Genomic DNA, 12,734 nt, shown 5'->3' with positions numbered 1-12,734 from the left:
AAAATATTTAAGTGTGCAAGAACATAACTTTTACTGGAACCCCTGGGCTATGGTCATTAATTAAATTTAAACATGTATGTATATGAGCATTTGAAGTTATTTGTATACTGTTATACCATACCATATGTATGCTCATATATTTCTTGCACTACTATTACTATATCAATGAAAGTGTTATTACTATACTTAATCCATAGATTTCTAAGAGTTAGTTCAAAGAATGTTTATTATGCTTATTTATTTCATTTGCTTGCTTATTGTGCCACAAGATAAATATATGTTGATACTTGTAAATTCATGAAGAAAAAAAATAGATTTTAAAAAAGGCAAGATAAACAACATCAAAGAATATTTCCGAAATAAAAGTCAAACACAAAAAATAACAAAAGGGGGAGGGTCAACCCCAAATGTGCCTGTGCATTTTCCTAAAACTTTTAAAGTTAAACAATTTTGAGTTTTAAACATCTGTTTGTTGTAATATCATCACTTGCCTTATCAGTATGAAATGACAGATTTATAGCCCTACATAACCATTTTATAATTGAGAGAAGATATGAAATTTTCACTTTCTTGTTCATGGATATTGGACTGTCTCATGTGTCTTGCTTGTAAAGATGTCAGGTTTGTAATTAGAGCTGAATAATTTTGAGATAAGTCATGTGTTTGTATGTAAATGTTATGTTAGTATCTCGGCATGATTTATTCACTGGAATTTTATGGAAATGAGAAATCCCTTTTTGACGATTATACGTTTTCATAATTTGTTGATTGTTGCAAAAAGATGTATAAGAGTAGATGTGTTTTGAAATGTGCCGTAAATTTCTTGCATTGGTTCTTCAATTTTTGAAATAGATACAATATCTAGTTTTGCACAAAGGAAGAACATAAACAAACATCATTGGGTATATCTTCTCCAGGTTGGTCTATCTTTTCCCGATAGTATACATTGATTCCCGAACACAGCAAAACATTTGCTATTTCTGTAAGTCTTTTCATTGTAATTGCAGTTAGTTTGTCAATAGTTACAGTATGAGCTAGACTCTCAATAGTCATTTTATATACATCGATAATGAGAAAAAACATAGTATCTTTTAAATTTTACACTTATTAAACATTCTTTCAGAGACGTGTTCGGATGACTATTTTCAAAGAAGGCAAAATTCTGATAACCTGTTCATTAGCGTCAAGGAAATGCTCATCACAATAATCAGTTGGTTGATATTGAAAGCCAGAAAATTCATTGGAGTAAAAGTGCATATGGCATCCTGTCTGTAATGAGTTGTTTATCCTAATGACTTTCGAAATAAATTGACATGTATCAACTCTTATTTTGTCTCAAAAGCATAGGTTTCGAAAAGACACAAGTCAACAAAGTATCAATAATTGGTATTGTATTTAACTCTTCTTTGTAATATTTTTTGTAGTGCCTATTTCTTCAAATAAAACTTTTTAGTCTTGCACAAGTACCGATAGAAATTCGCGGCGAAGTCGAACCATTATAAGTATCACATCTGCACTTCGAAAACATTGTTGAAATATCATGGATTTGACAAACTTCGGACGAATTACTGATGAATATATGGGTTCTTATGAACAACAGTTTACTTGGTTTCGGCGTTTTTTTGTAAAATTTATATGCAGAAAACATATGTTAACAAATTGCAGACATTGCATATTTATATTTGTGGATTATAAGGTAAGAAAGAAATTGGTAGAGTGGTCAAACGGATTCACTTTCGGTATTTAACAAACCTTTAATTCCAAGTTAGATAGAATGTTAACAGCGTGAAAACTGTCCTTTTTCGCGAACGTGTATGCCTTCTTTGTGTTTATTCTACGTGTTGTATGAAAAAGGGAACAAACAAAGCAACGTAACGCACAAACACAATCACAAACACAAATATAGACAACTTCTCCTTCGAACTAAACGGCGGAACAAAAGATTGGTCAAATTCCTTTTAACGTCCATGGTAAATTTTAAAAAAAGTATGACAAAAAGAGAAAACATTATTAAATTCAAATAACAAAGCTATCAAAGATACTAGTATTATAATTTAGTACGCCAGACGCGCATTTCGTCTACATAAGACGCATCAGTGACGCTTATGTCAAAATATTTATAAAGCCAAACAAGTACAAATAAAATTTAAGCAAGGAGCAAGTAGATATTCAAGTAAAAAATAAGGTTGTAGCAGTTAGCAATTCAAATAGGTGATTTCAACCATCTTAACATAAGATGTTAAACAGAAAATCTGAAAATAGCAATATATCGGCTCTTGATGATTTAAGTGTAGGAATCAATAACTGCAGACGGTGTTACATATTTTTCATTGTTCATCACATAAATAAAAAGAAATCAGATATCTCATGAACATTGACAGTGTACCGTAACTGAAAAAACCAGTTCAAATATGTTTATTATTATATAATAATCTTTACTTGTCATATAAGTAACATTATACTTGTGACATAAACAAAAGTAACAGCAACAATAAAATAACTGAGTTGAACACACACATATCTAATATTCATAATTTGAAAATAACGGTAAGTTCCAATGTTTTATCAAAGAAATAGAATTATTCACGAAAAGTGATATGAAATGGCTTTTTCTGTATTGACCCTATTTAGATGAACTGGCTCTCGAGTTTTAAGTCTCATGTCCAATACAGCTAACCACTAAACGATACCAATACCAATACCAAAACCAAAAACACAGCTTCTTAAGATATAATGCGAATCATTAATTGTTATATACACTTTAAACATACATCAAAGGAAAATAAATGGCGTTCTTTAGAAGCCCTAACATAAGAGGTCGTAGCAACATTACAGTTTATTTTCCCAGTATTATCGACTGATTTGAGGTTTTACCGTGAGTGTCCTATTTCAGAGTGTGACATAAAAACTGAGTGTAAATTGGCAACAAGTTAAGCATGCATGACTTATGTACTGTTCAAAGGTAGATAACCCAAGCAAATCGCGATAATTTTAAATGATTCGTATCTCAACTATGATTTTAATAAAAATTGAAATATATTATTGCTCTTTCTTCATTATGCTCATGTTGTTTTCTGTATGATATTTTAGATGTATCTATTTATTTACTGTCACAGCTAAATGTTTGCATGATAACATCAGCTTTCTATCATGATTTCGATTTAAATCACGACCTAATCATACACATTCCGCAATTAAGGAAACAACAAAAGCATCAGTGTTGTACTCAGGTCATAAAGCGCGGAGGTTTGACTAGCCATAAAACCAGGTCCAACCCAATATTTTTTCTTAAAATGCATGATGCATTGTCGTTTGATTTTCATTACACTTCAGTGTTCTGTTGTTTTGTTGTTTTCCTTTTATAGTTGGTGTTTCCCTCGGTTTTAGTTGATAACTCGGATTTGTTTTCTCTAAATCGACTTATGACTTTAGTACAGCAGTATACTACTGTTGTCTTCATTTAGATAAAAAATCATTACTTGGTAAAACATTTAACCTTCGTGCCGTTGAAATTTTAACCAAAACAAAACTTAGCTTTTATTGACGAAAATAAAACATTTTTTTCTAAACAGTTAATTTATAAATATGACCATATCAATGATAACTCATGTCAACACATAAGTGCTGACTACTGGGCAGGTGATACCCTCGAGGAATTAAAACTTCACCAGCAGTGCCAATTGAAAGTCCATCTCTAAAATATAGCGACTTTATAATGAAGACATCCGGAGTTTTAGGGAAGCTTTGCATTTGTTATCAATGTCGTTTACTGAAATTTAGTTTTAGGGAAACACAGAGTGAAATACAAATGAAAAAGAGGATACGATACCAAGGACCAGTTTGAACCATTATAATAAAAACAGTATATACAAAAGCAAAACGACGCGGAAAAGACAAAAATAAATATCCCCCAAACAGTACAATTAGAAGACGATTGGGCAATACGATCTCCACAAACAAACGGGACTAAAAAGCAGATGCATCGGTACGGTTCCTGCTATACTAATGACATCCATCATGTTCCACAAGTCAATACAATCTGTTCTGAAAAAAAATATTACTAGTCCGTGGTAATGGCATAACATCTAACATGGATACGGTATCATAATAAATGGCATCTTCCTGGTGTTACATTTAAAGAAATCTTAATTAGTACTGATAAGGTATTTGTTCTTTTCTAGAATAAATAATTTGAATGGACATCGACGCCTTTAATGAAAACAAATGGAACTAATTCTTACAATCTTTATTAACTCTAGAAGTAGAATAAGTGTCTGAACACTATTCAAGTCAAATGTTTTGAACCTAAACTACGAAAAACAAATTGTATATTTGATCTTATACTTATGTTTCTTGTAAGAATTTAAGAGACGTGGTTGCCTCATCATCAAAATAGAACATATGCCACTGCAGATTTGAAACGGTAAAAAAAACTATTAGAAATATTATCAGTTTCAAAAGGAGTTTTTTTGTTTATGATAAATTTGTTTTTAACATAAACCAGAAAATCTTTTAAATATTTTAGATATTTGCAGTTAATAAGAGGTTATATAAAAACGGTACGATATGTATCATTAATGATATAATCCATAAAACAAAAACAAAAATATTTCAAAGAACCGATTTAGACCATCATTAAAATAATCATGATACATGTAAAATTTTAAGTTAACATAATGATGCAACGTACAAATAGAACGTAGCATGCTGACAATTTCCATTCATCTATTTATAATTAACAGCAACGTTGAAGTGTGATATTTGTCAATCAATCGTAATTTACCATTGTCTACATTAAAATAATTTTATCACAAATTGAAATTTGTCTCGATTACAGTTAAAACTTTTTCAACTCAAATTTCTTTTTCCTAAAAAAAAAATAAAGACATTCTAATGCGTGACATTGGTTATACGAAATACTAATGCTTTGGTAAATTTGACATGACTAGAAATCAAGTAAACAAAATGCTAGCGTATTATTTCTTTTTAAATTGATCGCCTTAACCTTTAACTTAATAAAAAAAAATCTTATTTCAGAACTCAAATGCATAAAAAACTTAGAACAAACCGTTTAATGTTATGATTAAGTCCGTTTGTACTTATTTTTTAAAACAAATTAGTATGGAATCCAAAGCTGGCTAAAAAAATATTCTTTTTTTTTTTTTAAGAAATGAGTCTTTTTATCTATTCTATTGTGCCTTTTATGTTGTCATGAAAACATCGTTACCATTTTAGTCTCTGAACAAATTGCTAAAGATAATTCCATCTTAAAATGGCTATGGAAATGATAGTTTAAAAAATTATTTCGGTGTAACATTAAGGTGAATAGTTGCAGTTGCAGGGATGTTTTTACTGTTGCTTAACAAAATTGGTCAGACAGAGCTTCTACATGTAAGGTTCAAAGAACGAATGAACTCATCACAGATACCATTTATTGAACGGAGACAAAAGAATAATCAGTGACGATACAATAAAAATTGTTAAACAGTCTTAATAAAGTAGGGGGCCTCGGTGGCCGAGTGGTCTAAGTAGTTACAACTGTAATCACTAGCCAGTCAACACTGAGGTTGTGAGTTCGAACCCCGCTCGTGCGGGTGCACTCGACTCCAATCTTAAATGACTAGGATTGTCAGTTTTCCTATCGAAGGTCGGTGGTTTTCTCCGGCTACTCCGGCTCCTCCACCAATAAAAACTGGCCGCCACGAAATAGCCCAAAAGCGGTGCTTAAAAGTGGCGTTAAAACACATAAAATCAATCAAACTCAATAAAGTACAAATTTGAAGAGCAACATGCAATCGAACGTAAAGGCGCAATTAGGTTCAAAGCACGAACATGCTATCAGAACACGTTGCAATTACAATTACAAAAAAAAAAAAAAAAAAAACAAAACAGACAAAATATAAACTTGAACAGTTTTATATCAATTGATCTGACCATTAACTCGGCATCAGTGTTTATATGATTAAGTTGGTGGTATAAGGCAGATAACAATATTAAGCCTAAATCGACGTAAATTGCAGAGACAGTGTATCAAATTCAAAAATACCATATCAAACAGAAAGATATAAATCCATATGTTTTTTTTTAAGGAAAACAATACACTTTAAGGTGTAAAATTGCATCCTGTATATTTCTTTCTCATCTTTTCAAAAACAAAAATTGATAAAAGCAAAACAATCTTAATACTTTCAGTTGTTTTGTCTTTTATTAACAACTTCTAAATAATAGAGGGTACTGCAAGTAACAATATATGGGATCCATAAAGATGATATCCGAATGGGATTCATAGAGATGATATTCGAAAACTGAAAATAATATATTGTCACTTTTCGTCGTTATTACGACACGGATGTAGGTTAGTCAGTCGGTAGTTAATTGACTAGGATTGTCAGTTTTCCTATCGAAGGTCAGTGGTTTTCTCCGGGCACTCCGGCTTCCTCCACCAATAAAAACTGGCCGCCACGAAATAGCCCAAAAGCGGTGCTTAAAAGTGACGTTAAAAACACATAAAATCAATCAAACTCAATAAAGTACAAATTTGAAGAGCAACATGCAATCGAACGTAAAGGCATGTCAGTTACCATGGTTGTATAGATCGTTTCAATATCTTTAAAACTACTTGGATAAAACTTCCTAGTTTTTAAAACGACATCTTACTTGTATTCAAATAAACCCCTAGTAAGGGTTGTTTGTTTATACTTCAACCATGTCAATATTAATGTTAAAGTAACTTTATTTTTACTGCTAATTCTAAACCAATGTAGGTAAAACGACAGTTTTTTTTTTATATGTGAAACACTTTCAAACTACATGTAAATCTTTACAAACAGAATATTGCTCTCTTGTACTAACCAAATAATAAACAGTCTTTACTGTATTCCTGTCAAGTAGTGTTGTCATTTTACCAGTATTTTTAACCTTGTTTTATAAGCGGAAGTTTTGGCTAGCTATAAAACCTGGTTTTACTTAAAATGTACTGTACAAAGTCAGGAATATAGAAGCTGTTATCGTGCAGTTCGTTTCTATGTATATTGGCGTTTACTTTTGTTGTAGTTCAGTGTTTCTTTTGTTCTGTTTTTTTCCTCTTCTAGTTGATGTGCTTCCCTCGGTTATAGTTACCCAGATTTGTGTTTGCTAAGCCGAATCTTCACAATTAAACAGCAGTATTCTACTGTTGCCTTTATTTATAACATACGTGTTCTGACCATATATCCAAAATGTTCCTTAACATCTACTGTGTGCAAGTAATATTACACAATTTTAGTGTTTTTGAGGAGGTTTTGCATGCTAGTTTGGGTTACAATTTGCTTTTTTCCAATCTCCACTAATATCGAAAACATAATGCAAACTAAAATGTATTTTTATTTTAATACCATTCTTAGTTTATTTTTTTATTTTTTCAAACGTTAAAAATATGTTTTTGGTTTTCTAATGTTTGGTTACGTGCGGTAATTCAAAGAAAGAGGTGGTGTGCTGGTGGAAATCCATATATATGTATATCATACCATGTCTCCCCCGACCGAATCAGTATCAATGCTGGCGGATAATCAGTCCACGAGGATGCCATCCGTTTAATAGTCAGGGCTTCGGTATTCAGTTGAAATGACATGCATCTCTTTTGCAAACAGATATTTATTGATTTTTGCCCTCCCTACTTTTATTGGATAATACATTGTTCATTCCTCAGGAAAAGTTAACCATAAAAGGTATCATTTGTATCATGTGTTCTGTTTATGTCTCAATTTCTTTAACAAAAGGGAATTAATAGATTCAATAACGGCTTGCCATAGTATTATAAGTATTTCACAAGTAACTGCAATTTTACATATAGACATGGGTTTAGTATGAGTAGCGACATTTAAGTTACTTTAGAATTTACGTTAACATGTCTGTAAGTATAAAACATCCCTTGCTAGTGATTTATCTAAAGTACTAGTAAAATATCGTTTTTAAAACTGAAAAGTAAAAATATTGAAACGATCTATATATTGACCAAGTGTTTACTTACATCAATTACTGACTGCAGTATACATTGGTTTTGATTTTTATACCCTCCATAAGCTAATACATCCCCGTTAACACTATTCGAATATCATCTATGTGAATTCCGTATATTCTAACTTCAGTTACCCTCTATCATTTAGAATAAATTGAAGTTGTTTATAAAAGACACCCGATCCAAACAACTGAAACTATAATACCTAAGATTATTTTGAATTGACCAAAATGCATTTTTTAAAAGATTAGAAATAAGCATACAGGATGCAAATTTACATCGTATATTGTTTTCAGTAAAAAAACATATGTGGAGTTACATATTTTTGTTTGATTATAGGTTTATGCTGAATTGAATCATATATATAGACTTTTAAAAAATCTTGCATCTTTTGGAGGATATCAATCCAGGAAAGTGGAAGGATATCATGTTTACTGGAAGTGGTGCGGCCTAGTAAAAACAGCAAACAGAAAATAGAAAAAAAATGTTTTGACCTCAGGATTACTTAACTTTTTATTCTTCATGGCATGACCCACTTTTTTTTTCGATTAAATCACAATTTCACATTAGTACATACATGATATGAACATGAAAAAAATTTCTATTTAGCATTTTTTATTTTTTTATTTTCAAAGATCAGCTGTTTTGCATGTAAGCCTATGGAGCAGTCAATTACAAGACTGTAACCTGCATACGTCGATCTAGGCAAAATATAGTTACCTCCCTGATGCCGTCGATTTAATCATATTATATTGTGATTAAAAGTTCATTCTTTTGAATGGCATTTACAGTTCCTTACCTTTCTTGATTACACGTTGCTCTTCAACATCGTTCTTTTTTGGACTGTTTAACTTTTTGATATTCTGCGTTACTAATAAGTCTTTTGTAGACGAAGCGCGCGTTTGTCGTTTACAAAAATGGTATCTATGACGATTTTTTTTTCTTTCTTTCATTGAACCTTAAATGATATTGACATTGTACGTTACTTCTATCATAGATGTAATACCCATCGGGTATGGACCTTATATGAACGGATGTTGGTTTTTTTTCTCACTCTTTATCGACACAAGTCTTACCATATTGATAAGAATTCGCAACAGGAAATATATTTTCATCGTCGATGATGCTACAGTGGTTTCTTGCAATTGATACATATCGGGAATTTTGACGGACAATTCTTCTACTTTAAGAACTGCAACCATCGACATGCAGCTTACTTCTAGTGCGAAAGGTTGTCATTTAAATGCAATCCCCTATTTGGTGAAACAAAATTTTAAAATGGGTATTTATTAATTCTCCACTAAGCATGCGCATTAAAGGGGCACTAGCTACGAGACATATAAAAAATATAAAGTTTGATTTTTTTGTTCAATCAATAATGAAAGTAAAATAGTGAAATAACAATTCGCTTTTCGCAGCCAAAAAGGTTCAATTTTGTCAAATTACGCTAAGAAACATTGATAATTAGTAATTCACTTGCAAGTGAATGAGTCGACCTCTTTAAATCCGTATTCATTCTGAACTTCAATTTAACCCCTAGCTAGAGATTGACAACGCATGCATTGTACATGTACTGGTTATTTAAATAAAAAGAATGTCAACAATGAAAGTGAAACTACGGTAAATCATTTGATTACTAATTCGATGCACATAAAATCATTCTTTACGGTTAAAAACAATGAGAAACATCTATTTTTAATCTATAAAATAAAATCAAACAGACCTATAAAAATCCAATTGCACGTGTTGGTTTAATCTATTCATATCTTTATTTATGTTTACATCGCTTATATGGTCATCGATAGTTAATTAGATGGCGTCTGGACTAAAATACATACGAAACGAACCTATATATTATCTACCCCATGCTCTGTAAACTGTTTTGTTAGACTTTTGATAGTTTGAATAAATGTTTTACATTGTTATAAATCAACTATGAGAATTTGAGTCAAATCGGTGACCATGAATTTGACAGCTAGTGCCCCTTTAAGGAATAAAGTAAAGACCATCATAATGATGTGTTTGCATAATTAAGGTGATTTGTCTTTACCTTTGTGTGAGTAAGTTCTCAAATAAAATCAGCGTGAAGTTTGCTACATTACAGGGTATATCAATATCTCATATAAGCATGTAATCGTTCTGAATATACATGTACTATTTGTCATTGAACGTGAAGCATCCATCGTGCTACATCAATCCGCAAACTGGACCCTCTAGACTTCATTAAGGTTCAATTATCGGTGTATTTGTAAAACTACACAAAATTGTACGTCTCAGATAGCATGAGTACTTGCATAAAATCATAGAAATTATATTCTATTGACCGATGAACATACCAAAATATTTCGCTGAATCGAATAAGACAACTGTATCATTTTTTCCATAAGCACTTGTTCAAATCTTTGAACACTGTACTTATAGTTTCCTGAATAGACGTGTTTGTAGAGAATCTGTGCTAATTACTAATGATTAATAACCAATATGTAAAAAGTCGTATTGATTTGCCTAAAGAAATTATGTTATGTCAATGATTAAATGAAATCTCTATGGATTGATATTACTCTCAGATTTTTTTCAATAATGAATTGTCTACTTATATTTGTGAAGCAATGTTCACACAATCCAAGTGAAATGAAGAATAACTGAAATAATAATTCATAACGGGTCAACGATAGAAAGCATGGAATTTTTACCGTAGTGATTGGAAAGATTTTTCACATGGACATAAGATTACGAGTATTTTTTATGCAAACTCTGTATGCATCTTATTCAGATAAGATTTTATGAGAGTTAAGCACTGTCACATATAGTCCAAGATTACTCTGACGTCCAACGGCTGTTTTGTCAGACAAGCTGGGGTCGTGTTGTCTGGCAAAACAGGCGTAGGACGTCAGAGTTATCTCGAACTATGTCACATATATCCATGAGCTGATCAAAAGTCAGGAACTTCGTTTTGTCTTATATCATATTTTTTAAAATGTATGTTGTTTTCCATTTTCAGGAATTTGGTTCTGATAGTAGAACTTTGATAGTCAATGAATGTTGGTTACTTAGAAATTGACATTGTATAGACGCAATGCTTATTGTTGGGTGAAATCTGTGTGTTTAACTTTAGATGTCTTTTCTTTATTTGTGTTTTTGAGTTGTGTTACATTGATGTTTACCCCTCATCATCTCCCTTTATTGATATCATATGCAGTCATAACAAAATATTATCAAATTTGATGTTATTACAGTGGATTCGTTAATTTTCGTGGATACTTGATTTAGTGGTTTTTCAAAAGTGTGCACACAAACCAAAAAAAAAAAAAAACAAACAAACAAACAATTAAAATTCGTTGGATTTTTACTTTAACTAGCATAATCCACAAAAAATTGTATTCAACGAATAATAGTGAATCCAATAGACTTCAAAATATAAACAAAACTAATTCCCATTATAAATGACACTGTTGTGACAAAAAGTGACAATATTCAAAACCGAAAACCCATGATCTGATGTATGCTGCAACAATAAAGTTTAAAGATGACATTAGCAGTCTGAGAAAACACACTTACTTTTGTTATGCCAAACTATGTGTTTTGTTAGGATGTATGTAGAACCTTTTAAAAGTGTTGATAACTGATAAGCATTACAAGTTCATTTAAGCATTAAATCATTCAAATTAAAACCTTATTATTACTGGTAGATACAATACTCGAAAAGGTCATTATACGGTCGCGGTCTTCCTCTGCAATTAAACTCCAACAACGATATCTAAATTCTGACAGCACCACCAAATGCTAAATAAGTAAAAGAAGTGTATGCTATTGAAATGGTATATTGTCAAGAATAATAAAAACACACTAGATTAAAAAAAATCAATTAATTTCCAACTGAGACGACATGTACATGGTAGATACATTTTACATAAACTCAGCTATCACTAGGGTGGTGCTTTAAAAGCGTGTAATGTATTTTACTTTTACACATATGACACGAAGAAACTTGTCAAATCATATTTGTAGGTTTCATACTAAGATCATAATGGTGTGTTGTCTGTTTTTAAATTAAGGCGACTGTAGTTTACCAAATTGAATGTTTAAATCTCATAAATAGATTCGGAAGAGAAAAATCTAAACCTCTTAAAATAATTCGTTAATGAGTTGAGATACCGACATCGATTCCCAATGGTGACAGTAAAATCAGATAGATAGACCTCATCTGATCGGTACTAAGCAATTAAACAAATAACGAAAATACGTAGCATTGCAGTTTCTGAGGTTTAATTCATAGCACTATATAATAAATATACCATGTTTTCCAAGACCAAGACCAAAATATCAATCAGCATACAACTACAATGGATTTAGTGTCACAACGGCATAAGCAGTCTAAGGAAAGCATGACCTTGTGCAATGTCAAAATATAAGTACAGACAAAAAGCTTAAGTAGACATTCAAGTAACTTCCAAAAAGTGTAGCTCCTTTAGGTAAAGTAGCTCTTAATCAGTACTGGTTTGTATGTATATAGTTATGTGATTATTATGCCATCACTCTTGAAACGTCTGCATTTCCAAATCCCTAAATAAGCGAAAATCTGACGCATCTGGTCAGATTATTAGATAAACATGTATCATCTGCTGAAGCTTATTCAATAAACATGTATCGTCTACTGAAGCTTATTCAATAAACATGTATCGTCTACTGAAGCTTATTCAATAAACATGTATCGTCTACTGAAGCGTATTCAATAAAG

The sequence above is a fragment of the Mytilus galloprovincialis genome, chromosome 8 (assembly GCF_965363235.1).
Source record: "Mytilus galloprovincialis chromosome 8, xbMytGall1.hap1.1, whole genome shotgun sequence".
Lineage (NCBI taxonomy): Eukaryota > Metazoa > Mollusca > Bivalvia > Mytilida > Mytilidae > Mytilus > Mytilus galloprovincialis.
The sequence above is the reverse complement of the archived record's forward strand: the minus strand, read 5'-3'. Positions refer to the sequence as shown.